General features: G+C 39.0%; 1 protein-coding gene across 3 annotated transcripts in view; it reads right to left on the reverse strand.

Moving 5' to 3' along the window:
• Nucleotides 1-18,810, reverse strand: part of LOC146004744 (uncharacterized) — a 632,500-nt gene that overhangs the window by 538,678 nt on the left and 75,012 nt on the right. The window contains exon 1 of one of the 3 annotated variants that reach the window (XM_083143713.1): nucleotides 3,221-3,473. The exons of the other annotated variants lie outside the window; for them this stretch is intronic. The gene's annotated coding sequence lies outside the window, so the exon portion shown is untranslated. Of the gene's footprint in view, nucleotides 1-3,220; nucleotides 3,474-18,810 lie in introns of those variants that run through there. 3 annotated transcript variants of the gene reach the window in all.

Genomic DNA, 18,810 nt, shown 5'->3' on the forward strand with positions numbered 1-18,810 from the left:
AATCAAAGTTCACAGGCACACATACTATGAACATACTTTTAGAAGAGAACACATATTTTAAAACGTCTCTTTAAGAAAGTAACAATACGCGTAAGCCAGAGTCGGTGTAGCACACTTTTAATACGATTGGCAACGCTGCATCTCCCTCGAAAAGGCAACGATCTGTCTGCCAAGTACGTACAACAGCAGAAGTCATGACGCAATGCACCTGCCAAGGAGCGAGCAAGACACTACGCGCCAGTTTCCTCCACCTTTCCTCTTGAAAGGGGAACAACAAGGCCAATCCGCTAGCCGGTAGCACTGACGTCAGTCACCTACACAAGAAGCGCAGAACACGAAAACAAACAGGGCTGTCGTGTGGGGGAGGTAGCATAAGCAAACGTACAATCCCGCAACACTGATTGCTTGAACGGGTTCATATCCAAATTAAGATAAGGATGAGATATGATGAAATTGAAGAAGGGTCAATCACAGAGAACTCCAATTCCCAGACTGGAGTCGTGAAGCGTTGAGATAACCATTGATGTGGGGGTAGGGCCCGACACATTCCCAATCTCGCTCGGCCATTTGGAGGTGATGTGATCAGCACCACGCTCCGGCCACCTTTACCCCCCCCCCCCCCCGAGGGTTTCCCCTAGTTATCCATTTATTTGAGTCTGGGTTAGCCCAGGAGCCGCTATATGCTGGGACAAGGCCGGAATAATTTCGAAGTTAGATCATCCACCGCGGGATTCAAACCCTGGTCTCCAGCGTTGCAGTCAGACGCCCTACCGACTAGACCAGCAGTTGCGGTTACACCATTCATATATAAAAATAACTATCTCACCGGATATGAGCTTGCACTTCAAATGCTCCGATTGCGGATCAGAGCACTATTGTATCTCGCCCCGCTCCGGATCGGATCGTGCATGTAAAAATAAGTAACCACTCCGCTCCGGAGCGGAGTGCTGTCGTCCCACGCTCCGCTCCGGAGCGAGGAGCGGAGTAGAACTGACGCTTCGAAATCGCTCCGGAGCGCTCCTTTAGTACGCTCCGCACTCCGCTTCGAAACCCTGCTTCGAACACGCCTTCGATAACGGTATTTGCTATTCGTAACGGATATGTGTATCACTTTTTCGAAACAGACTTTTGTGGAGGAAAAGAACTGTAACGTTACAAAAGTAACGAGCACAATTATACGAGAGACCTATGTTATTCTATCCGGAACACGGCATCGGACACGGTATTGCACATCGGAACGTCTGTATGATACCAGCTATCAATAACGTTGTTGCTTTGAAGCAAGGAGTGTAACGTTTTTACAGTCGTGGCCTCAATTAAGTTACTGGTTAATTGTAACGTTACTACCACTTTCCATACACACTAAAGTTACTAGTCAATACGTGACAAACTTGTTTCTTACCCTGTAACGTTACTGGTTGCCGGCAATGGATGTAACGTTAAAGCGTCACCTAACGACCTACTGCTTTGCAGATCAGTTATGGTTCGGTACCGTTATGCACACCTGTAACGTAATGTTCATATACCTGAGGTAACGTTTCTGTTCACGAAAAAAGTTATTCTGTTTCTGGTTGTAACGTAACGGAAACCGTAATTGAAAATACCGTTCCATTTCGTTACGTTACGACTCCCTGGTTTGGGGATATTTTTCGGGTCTCGGAAGTCTGGTGGTTATCGTACATCCGTGTAAAAGTAGTAGCCAGTTACTCGACCGCCATTTCTTTTAGAAATTTGATGAAACGGAAGTGATTTATCAATACTTCCATCCCAAATTTCCTCAATATCTCTAAAACTTCACACGAAAGCCCAATTTTTGGTCATTTTGGCTCTAAATTTACACTTACACCCCTTAAATAGATTGTTATTGCTATTGATTTGCTGTTTTAAGTCCACTTTATGCACAGTAAGGCTAATCGGGACTGAACCTACAGTTTAAAGTGGGATCCGAACCACTGTGCCAAGTGCCTCCACCGGGTATCGAACCCGGGACCCCTTCATTACAAGGCGACGACGCTACCACTGCACCATCGGAGAGTCCCCCTCTTAAATAGAACTTACACTCACCCCCGATGAACTGTGATTTGGTGTTTTAAGTCCACTTTATGCACAGTAAGGCTAATCGGGACTGGACCTACAGTTTAAAGTGGGATCCGAACCACTTGTGCCTCCACCGGGTATCGAACCCGGGACCCCTCGATTACAAGGCAATGACGCTACCACTGCGCCATGTGGGAGGCCCTTCACCCCCGATGAAAAATTCTGGATAAATCCCTGTGTTAGCCCTATCTACCCCTTTCTCTGGGGATGTCATCGCAGTAAATGGAACACGGCGAATGTACGATTTCACTTTAGTTGAATATTTGCATTGATTATGAACTTAATTACATCACAAAAATTCTACTTTGGTGTTCAGAAGACTGCTTTTCAACTTTTTGTTGGACTCATCTTAAACACAGAATGACCATCAACTCGGGAACCTATAGTGGTATTGTTTCGTGCTTACAGGTGAGATATGACACTGACAAAAGACGACAGAGTGGAAATAATTATTGTCAGTGGAAAAGCGGTAGCAAAGTCCAATAGAATAGAAGACATCCAGGCATGCCCATACGTCATAGTGCATACATATGGCGTCGCCTTGTAATCAAGGTGTCCTGGGTTCGATACTCTGTGGAGGCACATAGTGGTTCGGATTCAACTTTAAATTATAGGTCCAGTCCCGATTGGGCAATCTGTATATTAAGTGCTCTTGAAACAAAAACTCGACTCAGCCACGGTGTAGCAGGAAAATTGCTTGAAAAATCACCGAAACAGGGTCGGTTCACGATAACAGCGTTGTGGAAAATCTAGATAGAAAATATTTACCATTTTTATGCGCATTGCTTTATTTCCCGTCATTGAAATCTTCATAAATCCTCTCCGTAAATGATGGTTGTTCCAAAATAGTCCCGGGTTCGAATCCCGCTCGGGCTTGGTTGTTTGTGAATGTCCATTCATCAATTTCATCATTTCATCACTCATCCCCATCTTCGCAAATTAGCCAAGAGGCACAAAACGCGAAGTAAAATAAACTAAATCAATCATAACAAACAAGGACATAGTGACACAATGAACGGTATGGACTTCCTATCGGGCTACCGGTACTTCTTTAACAGTGCAAGAACCGGTAAGACAAGGTAATTTCAAGGAATACAAAAAAAAAAGAAGGAAAAGTACTTACGAAATATTCCTATCAACAGCGCACAAAAACCACGACACTGCACGGTGCTAACCCTGGCAATCCAAAAACCAGATCCACAGCTGTTAAAAGACGTCACACACAAGGACATTCGCAAAACACATCACTTGCGCAAATGCACACACACACACTAACTTTCGCGACACTTCGTTTCGAACCCGGTTACGTCATCACCATCGCGACAGAACAAAACACTAAACTATGGTCTAATCAAGCCATCGCTCTTCCGAAGCACTTTGAACTTATTATACGCGAATGAACAGCAACACTACAGACGCACAATGCCACCGCTGTTCGGCCTCAACATCTGACTGTCGCAGAAATCGGTTCGTGTGCATCGTACATGCCGGCTGAGACAGTTGTGTGTATGTGTGACCGGTGCGTAACTATCATGTCGTTGCATCAATCCAACTGTTCGGTTCCGGTGTAAGGAAAAGACTGCCTTGTTTAGCCAATAGAGACTAATTCGTCAAACTTCTTCCTGGCAGGCAAGAAAAGGCAACGTCTGGAAAGGGCGATAGCTGGGAGCCTCTGTTGCCAACTTGCCTCTTTTGGCGTTGCGTCGCTTTATTAGCTCTTCGATTAATCGCGACGATACATACAGAGCGCTTAATTCCCATACCCCGGACTGACCCCACTAAAGTATTGCGGTCATTTTAGTGGTAAATTTATGATTACGCTACACCCTCATTTAAAAACGAACTTACACCCGGACTGGTTAAACTCATGGATACAAAAGGGGTGTGAAGGACTGCATTTTGCAGAATAACGAGGCTCTGGCGTCAGATTGATTGATTTGGTGTTTTAAGTCCACTTTATGCCCAGTAAGGCTAATCGGGACTGGACCTACAGTTTAAAGTGGGTCCACCGGCTCTGGCGTCAGGACCCACAGCCAGTAAATTATCTGTTGGACTGTGTGTTGTTTTATGTTTTTTTCTTACGTGTGTGCTGAGTGTCCCTTTACAGCCTCAGCTTTTAATGAAAGTTAAGAATATTTCAATCCTCCAACATTACAGTTATGTTTTATTAGATATATTTTAGTTATGGTAAAGGGTTGGTTGGACTCCATACAATATGACGGGTTCAAAATAGCCCAAGTGCTGACGCACCCAAAATTTCGAATACAATAAATTAGGAATGAGCCGATATGAAATTTTGGCCGATACCGATCAAGTAACGACATAAAATTTAACGATACCGATAACCGATATTCTACCTATCCGATTTTTAAATTTCAATTGTCCTTAAAGAACCTGAAAGGTTCATTGACCACCTTAATAAATGTGTGTTTCAAGGTGACTGCAGTGAAAAATAAATTGCATATTTAGACATTTATTTTATTAGAAATTAGGGCATGGAGATTATCCATAAAAATTACAACAAAATGGCAGAATTTTGCACTAAATTATCAGATATTTATCGAAATATCGGATCGGTAAAATAATCGGTAATTTTACCGATACACCGATATGCCTATATCGGCCAATACCGATAGAGTACCGATTAATCGGTCCTATCCCTACAATAAATCAATCATGGATACAAAGCTTGAATATTTTATATTTTTTCTATCCTTCTATTTCGGTTATTTTACGTCGCTTTTCTACATATTGGGTTAATTACAACGACTATGATGAGTTGTTATAAGTTCACCTTGTGCAGAGAAGGGCTAATCGGGACTGGACCTACAGTTTAAAGTGGGATCAGAACCACCATGGGCCTCCATCGGGTATCGAACCCTTGTGTACAAAGAGACCACTACGCCACCGGGGAGACCCAATGACTAGGATGAACTGATTAAATGAAAGTTGGGATAAATACGATGATTCATTCATGCATTAACCTGGGGCCACTGACCACTCCACCACTGAAACTGGTTGATTGAATTACATTATCTTACGTCGCTTTTCTTCCAATTTTAACTCAACGTGACGATGGTGATGAAGGACGAGCTGGGTGAATGAAGACAAGACAACAAAATTCCTATTGAGGACATCGGATACAGACGCCAGAGCATCGTTTGTCAGCAAATCGCAGTCCAGGGTGTACTTCGTGGAAGAGAAAACATTTGTGTGTCCTATGAAAGGGTCACCGTTTTCACCCCTCCACTGAGACCCGCTTTATATGAAGTAAACAGTTTGCATTGTAAGACAGCCTCTCTTCTACATAGTACACAGAGGCTAACGAGGCTGTGGCGCCTGTACTCACAGCCAGCATAATTCTCTGTGGGGCTTGTGTCGTCCATATGTGTTTGTCCCTTATCACTATGGCCCTGGACTTTATGTTATAACATATTTTTCATTTGGCTTCGGATCTATTATTGGGGTGAGAGCTTTACATATCTGATGAAAATCAGCCGAAATAGACAAACTTGACAAAGCACATTTTGACATATTTCACCAATTTCGCGTTTTTACAACTTATTTCTTCAATTTTGTTGTAATAAGACATATTTCTGTATAATTTCGTAATTCTCTCGCACATAATCGGTTATTTCATATTTTTTCCTTCGTAGCTTTAGCACAACGGATAGTTCATATTGTCGATGGCAGGATATGGAAAGGTGCCGTCTTTTCTTAGTACAGAACAATAATACCCCACTTTTTTATCCCGCCGATAATTGATAGGCCATGCAAACATTATTGAGGAAAAATGTTCTCTTTCATTGTTGCACGGGAAGTAAAGAAGTTTCGTTCTCATTTCTTTGCCTTTTTCGCTTTTCACAAAAATCAGTCAAAAGTAAAAAATAACATTCGGTACATTACAGCCCCTACTCTACTCTATCGGGTATGGGAGAAATTCGAGAGTACTGTTGTGCATATTTTTGGCTTTACTGGGAATATTTCTGCATTTTTCTGACCCTATTTGTAATTTTTCATGGCATATTTTTCAATTTATATGACATAATTACATACATATTTTACAGTTTTATAGGACATAAAGTCCTGGGCCCTAATCACCATTCATCTCTATCGTCGCGATCAGCCAAAAATGGCAGAAAACCTTCGTAAAATAATTGATTGATTTGTTATATTTTACTTCGCTTTCTGCCACTTTTGGCTAATCGTGAAGATTAGTATGAATGGTGATAAGATAAGATGGATGTTAGGACAATCACAAACACACAACACGAACCTCACGGAGGATTACACTGGCCGTCGCCAGAGCCTCGCTAGTCTGCAAAATGCAGTTCAGGTGGTACTACGTGGAAGACATTTGGGTATCTTCGCAAGTAAGAGTTTAGTTTCCTTCTAGAATTCAGTTTGGCAACACTGTATGTAGCTCCGTAATGGGGAGCAAGGAGGGATAAACAACAAAGTGATTATGTTGTCAATCTCGCTAGCAAAGAACGGCACAATCGGTGACAAAAATGAGGCTCTATGCAACACGGAAGGCTGGGTGTATGTTCGTAGCCTGGGTGGGCATGTACCATAACCAGCGTTTCGGTACCTTAGTTTTTCCGTGCACACGATAAGGCAACGAAACAGCCTCTTGTGTTCCTGAAACTGCTGTGCGTAGCCTTGCATGTGCAACTGCAACGTTCCCGTACAACGACGACGTACTTTTAAATCTCTTGGGTTCGTTTAATACGTTGCAAACAAGTTTACGTCACCTCCATTCAACACCCCGTCACGACCCGAGTTGGCAACCGTGGTGACTGGAAACTTGAATCGTTACTTGAATGCTGAAGACTTTACCTGTTTGTTATTTAGCGTTGCTTTTCTAATTACGACTATGAGATTCAGTGATATGAAACTGATGAAAGAACACTCACAAAGTACATCCATACCCAGGCCAGGACTCGAACTCGGGACCCCTGCTTTAGAAGTAAATTACTAAATAAATAAATTTCAATATTCAGTTGCCCTTGTTTTCACATTTTTTCTTTCGATTGTTAAATTAGCTTTGTTTTCACATTTTTGTTTCAACTTATAAATTGGCCTTATCTTCACTTTTTCATTTCAACTGATAAATAATCCTCATTTTCACATTTTTGTTTCAATTTATAAATCAGCCTTGTTTTCATATTTATGTTTCAATTGATAACTTAGCCTTGTTTTCAAATTTTTGTTTCAATTAATAAATTAGTCTTATTTTCCAAAAATATTAAAAAGTACAAAAACGTATGAACGCTGAAAAATACGAAGAAAAAAATTAAAATAAAGTAAAACAAATAAAAAATACAAAGTGAGAAATAAAGTATAAAAGAAATTGGGGGATATTGAATGTGCAAACATATAAAAAATAATAAACAAATACAAAATGTATAAAAAAAGAAAGAAAAACGAATATACATATGTAACCCATTGATTTGAAGCTGGGTGAGCCCCAGAGCCGCTTTATGCTGGGACAAGGCTGGAAAAATTCCGACCTTAGGACAACCACCTCGGGAATCGAATCCGGGTCTCCCGCGTGGTAGTCAAGACGACCCACAGAACCGACCACGGCAGCCTCTCATCCCCAACCCCCTTGTTGCGTTTATATGTATCAGATATTTAGGCTATATAGCAGCAAGTAATGAAATCAACGGAATGTAAAGTCAGAGTTGAACAGGAAATGACGAACATGTTTAAAGCAGAGAAAGGACCGAGACAGGGAGATTTACTTTCTACAATACTATTTAATTTAGCATTGGAAAAAGTAATCCGACAACTGCCAATCAACCCTGGAGGAACAATATTAAATAGACTAACACAAATAGTAGCATATGCAGATGATGTAGCTTTAATAGCAAGGAATAAGCAAGCTATGGAAGAAAGTTATCAAGTGTTAGAAGAGAAAGCTCATGAACTAGGACTGGAAGTGAACATAAATAAAACCAAATATATGAAGATGGGAGATCCAGAAAGAGGCAGAAGAGAACCTTACATAAGAATAAATGGGAAAGAATATGAAAGAGTGGAAGCCTTTAAATATTTGGGCTCAATAATAACAGCAGATAACAAGACAGCTACAGAAATACAGGAAAGGATAACAAGTGGAAATCGATGCTATTTTTCTTTGCAAAATATGCTTAAATCTAAGAACGTTAGTAGGAACACAAAAATTAAAATATATACAACAATATTAAGACCCATAGTAATGTATGGTTCAGAAAATTGGGTGATGTCGGTAAGAGAGGAAGATTGGTTGTTAAGGTGGGAAAGGAAAATACTGAGGATATTTGGAGCGGTAAGAGATAAAGAGGGATGGAGAATGACAACAAATATGGAAGTACAGGAATTGTTTAACCAGCCAGATATTGTAGTGAAGATCAAACAGGGTAGAATACGATGGGCTGGGTGTTCAGAGGATGAAAGAAGCACGGGTTGTCAAGAAAATATTCAATAGAAAACCGGAAGGGAGAAGGAGAAGAGGTAGGTCCAGGAAAAGATGGATAGAGGACGTGGAAGAGGACCTAAGAAGATTAGGAGTTAAAGGATGGAGAAGAAAAGCAGAGGATTGAGATGAATGAAGAAAGGTAGTCAGGAAGGCCAAGGACCTACATGGACTGTAGCGCCGACCAGTAAGTAAGTAGTAGCAGCAAGTAATTCCTTTACGAATTGGTTAAAGAGTCAATAAATTAGAAAATAAATTAAATTGTTTTATTATGCAAAGGTTTTTGCTTTCTACTAGTATACCGATTAGATTTCATACGTATGCCTTCCATTCTTGTTTCACTTTCATTGCGCACATACAGTAGCGGCGATTGGATGCCAAAACTGGGAAGGGGCAAGAACATTTAGGTACTTTTTATTGGTAGACAAGGCTTAACATTAAGAGGCCATAGTACGGGTGCGAAAAGTGGGGGGGCAACTACCTCCCACGCCACCCTTAATCGCCGACACTGTGCATTAGGGGGGATCGAAAAAAGCAAATTTTTTATGATGCTTTTGGGGTAGAGCGGAAAAGTTGCCTCTATACATAAGTAACTTCTGTTCAAAATTTCACCACCCTAGGATAATGTCTTCTGTTCTGGCAAGGGACGTGAAATTTCAAAAATTTAGTAAAATCGGCAATTTTTCTTTTTTTTAATTTTTTTTTTAAAATTTCACAGCACTTTGCGGTAGTGTGCAAAAGTTGCACCTATGTATGGTTAATTACAGTGCAAAATTTGGCGCCCCACGGACAATATGTTCTGTTCTGGCAAGGAGCCTGAAATTACCCAAAAATCGACAAATACACTGTTTTTTCATTATTTAACTAACATTTATTAAACATAAACCAGAATTGTCATACACTCGCATACTATTAGATATAAGAATTAAGAAATAAGTATTCAAAATTAAAAGTACGAAAATGTGTGTTTTGTAGGTAATAATAATGTAAAATATGTGTCTTTAAGTTTTGTACTGTCTCTTGCACCTAAAAGTGAGAGTTCGGACATTGACAATGATCATTTAACAGGTCTTTACTTCGATGGCCAACGTGACAAAACATTGTCAACAGAAAAGGAGGATGATAAATACTACCAAAGAACAATTGTAGAGGAACACTATTCCTTGGTGAAACAACCAGGATCTAGCTACGTTGGTCATGTTACACCAGCTTCAGGATCAAGTCTGGCCATTGCTGAAAGTATTTACGACTATATCACAGCAGAAGTGCCCAGAGGTTTAAACCATATTCTTGTTCTAGGGTGTGATGGAACGGTCGTAAATACTGGAGTTCACAATGGGGTACTGCGTCGTCTTGAACTGAAGATCGGGAGAGCTGTGCAATGGGCTGTTTGTCAACTACATTTCAACGAATTGCCTCTCCGCCACTTGTTCGAGTCCCTCGATGGTCCCACCTCCGGACCCAATTCGTACACTGGTTGCATTGGAAAATCTTTGAAGGCGCGTGAGCTACTTCCAGTGGTAACATTTGAGCCAGTTAACTGCACCTTGCCATCAGATGATATATCCACTTTGAGTAAGGACCAGAAGTATCTGAGGGATATTGCTCTCGCCGTTAGCTCAGGCATGTGTCCTCCAGTTCTTGCTAAGCGCGATCCAGGTCCCCTAAACATGTCCCGCTGGTTGACAACAGCCAACAGGATATTAAGACTGTATGTTTCCACCACGGAACCATCAGACAACTTACGTACCATAGCAGAATTCGTTATCAGGGTGTACGTGCCATCTTGGTTCCGCATCAAAATCCATCATTCAATTAAGGATGGAGCTCGGCATCTTTACCATTTCATTCAGTCATCCAGATACTTGGATCAAGTTAACCGCAACGTCATCGATCCAGTGATTTCTCGGAATGCTTACTTCGCATCTCCAGAAAACATTCTGCTCGCGATGCTGACTGATAAGAGAACACATATCAGAGCCCTTGGCATTCGAAGAGTCATAAAAGCACGAGAATCATGTGAGACGGTTGGACACGTTGGGACTAGAAAGTTCGATATTCCAAAAATAAACTTCGAAGCAAACGACTATATCGAACTAATTGACTGGTCGTCCAGCGAAGTAACTCCACCACCAATACTGAATGACGTGACTACAGAAGATTTGAAAAGTATGCTGAAAGAACCAATACCAATTGACTGGACTTTTACAAAGTTCCCATGCCACACACAAGCTGTGGAAAGAACAGTAAAATTGATTACGGAGGCCTCAAAGAAAGTGTGTGGTCATAAAAAACGGGATGGATTTATTCGCTGCACTCTGAAATCGAGAAAGGCCACGCCTGAATTTAGGTGCAAGAGACAGTACAAAACCTAAAGACACATATTTTACATTATTATTACCTACAAAACACACATTTTCGTACTTTTAATTTTGAATACTTATTTCTTAATTCTTATATCTAATAGTATGCGAGTGTATGACAATTCTGGTTTATGTTTAATAAATGTTAGTTAAATAATGAAAAAACAGTGTATTTGTCGATTTTTGGGTAATTTCAGGCTCCTTGCCAGAACAGAACATATTGTCCGTGGGGCGCCAAATTTTGCACTGTAATTAACCATACATAGGTGCAACTTTTGCACACTACCGCAAAGTCCTGTGAAATTTTAAAAAAAAATTTAAAAAAAAAAGAAAAATTGCCGATTTTACTAAATTTTTGAAATTTCACGTCCCTTGCCAGAACAGAAGACATTATCCTAGGGTGGTGAAATTTTGAACAGAAGTTACTTATGTATAGAGGCAACTTTTCCGCTCTACCCCAAAAGCATCATAAAAAATTTGCTTTTTTCGATACCCCCTACTGTGCATATATAGTAATTGATTTACATCTGTTAAGGTCTCTTGGAAAAGAGAGAGAGAAAGCAACACTCAAGAACACAGTTCAGTCTTTTTGTGTGTTTTCGATATCCTTAGCAAAGTATATTTTGACCTAAGACATACAATTCTTCCATTCAGTGTTAGGTTTCTTTAAAAATTCATCAGTTTTCGAATAATTTTATAGATTATTTGTAAACATTTTGTGCACACTCTGGTAGTTATGGGGAGATGCGCCAAATCACGGAGACATGTGATTAATCATCACGAATGAAAGTGAAAACTTACTGAGAAAGACAGTGCAAAACGAGGTCAGATATACGTAACTGTACACATGGCAAATAGTCCCCGTTTCACCAATGTTTTGTTATCTGAGCGTGCGTGAGGTATAATCATTTTACACATCACAACAACAGATAACAAAATAATCTACCGTACACCTTGAAACTTATGCAGTTGCCCTTGTTTTCACATTTTTCTTTCGATTGTTAAATTAGCTTTGTTTTCACATTTTTGTTTATAAATTGGCCTTATTCTCACGTTTTTCTTTCAATTAATAAATTAGCCTTATTTTCCAAAAATATTAAAAAGTACAAAAAAGTATGAACGCTGAAAAATACGAAGAAAAAACAAAAATAAAGTAAAACATAAATAAAAGAAAATACAAAATGGGAAATAAAATATAAAAGAAATTGAGAGTTATTAAATGTGCGAACGTATAAAAAAATAATAAACAAAAACAAAATGTAGAAAAGAGAAAGAAAAACGAATGAAAATAAGGAAACTTAAAAGGGAAATAAATCAAATGCCCAAACTAATTAAAATTTTAAAATCAAAAGTAAAAAAATACAAAAAATAAGAAATGAAACCAACAGAAATGAAAGTAATATTAAATGCGCAAATATACAATAAAATGATTTTAAAGATATGAAGTGTAAAAAATACATAGGAAAATGAGCGGAAAGGTAAATACCAGGAACCAACCTTCGTGGCGGAGTGTTACGCACAGCGCGCTACGATGCCAGGGGTACTAGGTTCGAAACCCGAACTGGGCATTGGTGTTATTTATGAATGTCCCTTCATAAATTTCATCCTATATTAACATTCATCCTCATTTCGTTTTTAGCCCAAAGTGGCAGAAAAGCGAAGTAAAATAAACAAAAACAATCAATCAAATACCAGGAAATACAAAAACAAAATAAATCGACAACAGGTACTAAAGAACTGAAGTTTCAGTCAGCTTTTGTGCTCAGGCCAATCAGAGGACTGGAGCTACATTTAAATTGAGGAACCACTGCAGAATGCTCCTCCTCCTGGAATCGAACGCGAGACCCCTGGATTATAAAGCGACGTCGTTGCAACTACGCAATTTTGAAGGCTCGTAAAGGGCACTGAAAAAAATTTGAGAAACGTGAAAAGGGCAAAAAACCTAAAGAAAGAGAACAAAAATAAGCAAACAACAAATGACAATAAAAAAGACAATGAAGCAAGAATGGAAACAACACACCAGGAGGTGACTAAATCGCAAGAAAAATCGCATTTCCTCTCACTAGCAGACACGCAACGCAAGGAACAAGTCAGAGACCCCCTACCAGGGCATCGAATGTGGTTAATTCTCCGGACAATGCCTGGATTGTCTCGTGATACACTCACAAAGAGCTCTTACAACCGCCAGCCAAGCCTTCGCAATTAACTCACTTTCTTCAATATCAGAGCGACTCATGCAGTTCCCATCTGCTGACCCACAAATGCCAGCTGTGCTTTCAAACCCTGAGGAGAGCGAAAATACGGTCTGAAGCAGTTAGTTTATCATCCACTCTGCTCGACATCGCAGGGACATGGACAACTTTCCTCAATCTCACCTTCAATGAGAAACAACCATCTCCAAGCGCGAGTAACGAATGTGTAGCAGAACCGGTGTGAAAATTCTGCCATATATGCACAAACCTTCTTCATCAGAACGAGGTCATTTGTGAACACCTAACTACGGCTGAACCGATGCCACTTTCAAGCGATACCGATTCTCACCGATACTGACTGATGCTTGAAAAATGTAACAATCAAAGCTTGTTCAAAATATTGATTAATATTAGTGGGTGAGTATTCCACTCCAATTACAACCATCAATTTACCAAAGGTTTGCTTCTAAATACATGTTGAACCCATACCTTTGTGTAAATAAATTGTAGAATGAAAAGTGTAGATAATTTTTGACTCACCTTCGTATTAAAAAAATGCAATGGAAACTTCGAATTTTGCGGGCCCCGCGAGCCATCAAAATGCCGGAAATAAATCGGCTGATATCGGTAAATAAAATCCAACCGATACTTTCCGATACCGATACATCAGCAACGGCATCGTCCCAGCCCAACATCAAACGCTAGGTTTATCCAGAAATGTGCATTCGGGGGGTGTAAGTTCGTTTTCAGAGAGCGTAAGGGTAAATTTAGTGTAAAAATTACCATAAATTGGGATTTGTGAAAATTTTTAGGTGATTTAAGAAATTTGAAGAGGGTTAGGGGGATGTTACCGTAGATCCTCGCAGAGACGAAGACAGAATTCAGGTAAAATTTCAGTTCTTGATTTTTTGTTTATCCTGCGACGATTTTTCTGTCACTTTCACTAATTGCGAGGATGAAGATAATGATGATTATATGAAACTGATGACGGGACATCCACCGACCACGTACAGCACTCGGCCGTCGAATCGGCGACAATACGCTCGGCCACTCGACAAGGGAGAAAAAGGCCAGTTTTCCTCAGAAACTTGGCGAAATTTTGAAGTTATAAAAAGTATGTTGATACCTCGCCAATTTATTTTTGAAAAAGAATCGAGAGTGGTGTTGCATCTTATGGTATAGTTATTTTGGTAAAGAGACTAATACAATAAGCACAATGTCAGTGGAAATCACGAATTTGATACGGAAGATTAAAAAAAAAAAACTGTGTGTGATGGCCTTTCTCCTCCGTATAACTGACTGCGAGAAACCAAAACACAAAACAATACGAGAAATTTAGTTTACCAGCGGCTGGATTTTGTCAGGTTATCGAATGTTGAATTATTTATACCCAATAACATCACTCTTCTCGTGATCGACGTAAAATTCACCGAAGTATTTTCAATTTATATATATTAATATTTTTTATATTTTTCATGAAATAAAACTATCTCATAGCCTCATTTTCAGTAAAAGATGGTCATAACTTGCGTTGCCAATAGCCTACGCTTAGCATCATTATGTACGCAAAAACGGGTGCGAGTATTTGAGAGGGTTGATAACACTTCTTCTGGACAGGAGTCTGAAGTGCACACCCATAACGTCAGACCACGAACCGCCACTGTACCAGCCTAGAAGGCAGAGTAATGTCTCAAGAATAAGACAACAGCTGTATATGTTTTCAATCTCTCAGGCTTCGTGGACAGCTGTTAAAGAGCTATAATAGTCAACTACAGATGTGGGTTGTGCCTGAAGGCTTACAGAAATATCAATGCCCTGACCAGTACAAATATAAGCAGGTCAATCTAAATTAAGCTCTATAAAAACTTCTAAAGAAATTTACGTATTGTAGTCTTGCATGCATCCCAATAATAGATTGGAACCATCATGCTTTGGAATCCAGAGATCAATAGAAGCCAAAAGTTAAGAAACCTTACACTGCTGTCGCAAAGTCACGCAAAGCAACCAGCGTCCCCAAGTCAGAAGTGACTACAAATACTTAGAAGGTATTATGTAAATAAGACACAGTCAGCCTCGGGCCTCTGTAGACTCTACGCTTGTGTTTAAAAGGACTATAAAATTAACAACAAAGATTAGACACTTAAATGTGAATGTGAATTAATCATCCAGCATAACCTAAGAGTTACAAGTAAATTTATAAATTTTCACATCGTGTTTGTCGGTGAAAACAAACGTGCGATTAGCCAAAAGTGGCAGAAAAGAAAAGTAAAATATTCAAATCAGCTGAAATGTGAGAACCGTAGGCCTATACATACGCCTTATGTCTAGAGGCATGGATATTTCGTTTTTGACGAAAACACGAAATTTGAAATAACACATTGTAATGTTAATAATTCATGTTCCTGAAAGGTGTGAGGTGCATTTTCCTACCCTGTTTATTCACGAAATGAACTGCAAAATTGACTCATAAACACGAAATTTAGAGTTTATTTACCGACGCGACACTTTCTGAACTTTGAATTATCCTGCGAGTTATGCAATTCACGGAAAATTGATTAATTCTGCTGTAAATATTTGAGAAGCAAAAATGGACCCCTTTACGCAGGAATAAACTTAATACTCTGGTAACTACATAAATGTGCTATTAGAAGGGATATGTTTATTTTGATTAAAACTAAAATGTCGTCTTATATACCGCTTTTTCACCGCTGTAACACCGAAAATGTATTTTATTTACCGCTTTTGAATTGACTTTGTTTTTGTACCAAAATGTTCCTCTTTTACCAAAAATATGTCCCATACCAATCTCTGTGTCTCTCATCTCCAGACAATGTTATGCCACCATCAAACATAAACATAAATCCTGGCCTGAATACAGTGAAAACTAGCTTTACCTACTTAAAACTTAAGTAACTCAACTTGCCTTTTCGATGTTGATTACGTTTGGTTGAGCTTTCTGATAAACAAAAATAGACGATAGCTTTTACTAAATATGATTAAATTATTTGGTAATTAAAAACAAATAGCAACGACTTGTTCAAACCAACTTGAAAAAATGGTCGCGGGTAAACAATAACTCGTTTGTTGGCTATGTAAACAACTGTTTGGCCACCAACGTCTGTTTTGGAATATTATTCACATGTGTGTAGGTTAGGTACTAAATTCTAACAGAAATTCTAATCTTCGTGGCATTGGAGAAAAGGTTTCTCTCTCTATCTTTGTGTCCTTTGAGGCAATTTCGGACGAAATTATTTTGGTAACACAATTAAGCCTTCTTTCCATTTTATAAAAACACTAAAGCTACTGACAAAAGCAACATTTAATTACGTAAAAAAAACTCTTTACACGTGACGTTTTCACTTTATCAGGGTGTTCCTCGAGACGTGACTTGTAAAGTGTTCTTTCTACGGAAATAAATACTGTGTTTTTCGAAACTATTTGGTTTCAACGGTGATTTCTACATCAAACAGCATTTCATCTGAAAACAATATTGTACAAGGATTTCCTACAATAAGCACCCAAAGCGTAAACCAGTACTAGAGGAATAAAATACACGCAAGACACCGTTCGGGTAAAACCGACCCAAAGTCAAGTAAATTGGAGGATATTCCATCCGTTAAAGGCAAGTTTCCTTTTTGTACATCACTGAGTTTTACAGGTCATTCACTTTATTATTTTTGCTCATTAAACCACGAACTTCCTGTTGAAACGGGTCTCTGATGTATTTTTTTTCGTTTTTACATCATTCATGTGTTGGGTCTCAATTAGTCTCACAACCTTTTTTCCTTCACAAAAAAGAACAAAGAATAATTTGAAGCAAAAAAATACAACCTTTTTCCTCTGGTGTCATTGATTAACATGCTAGTTTCCTTAACATGCAATTTTCCAAGTGCCCACACTGCAAATCACTAGGTCAAAAAAACATTTCTTGAGTTCAAATGTTCCACACAGTGAATACCCTAATTTCTTCCATTCTCTCCTTTGGTGTTTCCACATCTTGGTCAGGTAGCAGTCACATGTTTATATGTTTACGCTTGACGATTTCGTTGATACAGACGGGGTAAACTATAATGTGTGATACTTGAAAATGTTTGAATTACATTTTCCAACAGTCAATTCAAAGCTGTATGATTCCGATCGAATAATTTGTGTAAGGTCGGTGAAAAATAAACAACCCTCGATTACACAACAAATGCAAAACAAATACACTCCTCACAAGAAGTTTGGAATATTGTTGCATTAGACAATAGGTGATAGATTTGTTTTTACTTCGCTTTTTCCCCCACTTCTTGGCTAATTTGCGAAGATGGGGATGAGGGATGATATGATGAATGGAACATCCATGCCCAGGCCGGGAATAGGTGACAGCCACGACCTTGGAATGCAACAACACATGATATCTGTCTTGCGGACGTTCTTTCTATTCGCCGACATATGCCTCTGTGGTTATCACCTAATGTAATATTATTCCAAACTTGTTGTGCATAATATAACGATATTCCAAACTTTTGTGACGAGTATATATTCTGTCTATTCAATTTTAGTATTTGGTAAGTCTTTTTAGGAGGGTCATGAACCCCTGGATTCCCTTAAATACGTCCTTGGGTACACGATACAGCATTTGGAAATGGTTTGTGCATGTTTGTAACATGAAAAAATAAGATTTCTTGCAACATGAAAAAATAAGCCAACCGAGAAAAATTAAATGCCACTTTCGAATTCAGCACCCAAAAATCTATAAAGAATGGCTGTATTTGTTTCTGTAAAGATTATCTTGTGGGTCAGTGTTCCTTTGGTAAAAATTTCGTGAGAGGCCACGGGCCAGCGAGACCATATCTGGATTTCATAGATATCAAGGTTGAGCCAATGCCGATGTATCGGTATCGGCCTATATCCCTTAACAGGAAGTATGATTTTCTATTACATAATTGGAAGTATGTGTCTGACAGACACGGAACGCCGAAACTTTTGTTTCCTTGGCAAAGTATTACATAGATTTATTCTTATAATCTAATATTATAAAATTTATTTCAAAATACATACACAACGCAAGTGCTACGTAAGAAAAAATAACTATTATTGAGAAAAACTTTTCTTTTTTTATGAAAATGCAACTTTGTTGGTCTCCTTCCGTGTTTCTCTTGTTTCAGAGTCGTCAAATCAGAGGCAGAGTAACAAAATTTAGAAACGCTTCACTGACATAGCTGATCTAAATATGGGTCTACCCATAGAATCAGTAGAAAATAGGGAAACCATATCCTCATGTCCAGACTTACAAATTGATGTAAGCATAAAAAGAGCTAAAAGTGCCTTTATTACACACTTATCAGTTGGTCTGTAATTGCTCTTTTGATGCTCTTTGACTTTAGTTCTTGTTTTCTCTAATTTTACATTTGTCCACATTTGTCAAAAATTAGAGACCAAATATCTTCCATTTGAGGATTTTCACCTAAATTTCTAACAATCTTTGTCAAGCCTGGAATTCCTCGTATTATATTTTGACGAGGAACACGTCTAGTCTTTGTTGGTTCTTTAGATTCCCAAGAATATCCTTCCTTATCTTGAAAGAAAGCTGGAACGTCATTCTCTTTATTTGTCCTGCAACTTACAGACGAAATACTAGCTTCGATATTACGACAATCTTCATCATCAGTGGAAGAACCATATGTCACAGGAATGAACATGGAGTCCACATCGG

The sequence above is a fragment of the Lepisma saccharinum genome, chromosome 22 (genome assembly GCF_977018435.1).
Source record: "Lepisma saccharinum chromosome 22, izLepSacc3.1, whole genome shotgun sequence".
NCBI lineage: Eukaryota > Metazoa > Arthropoda > Insecta > Zygentoma > Lepismatidae > Lepisma > Lepisma saccharinum.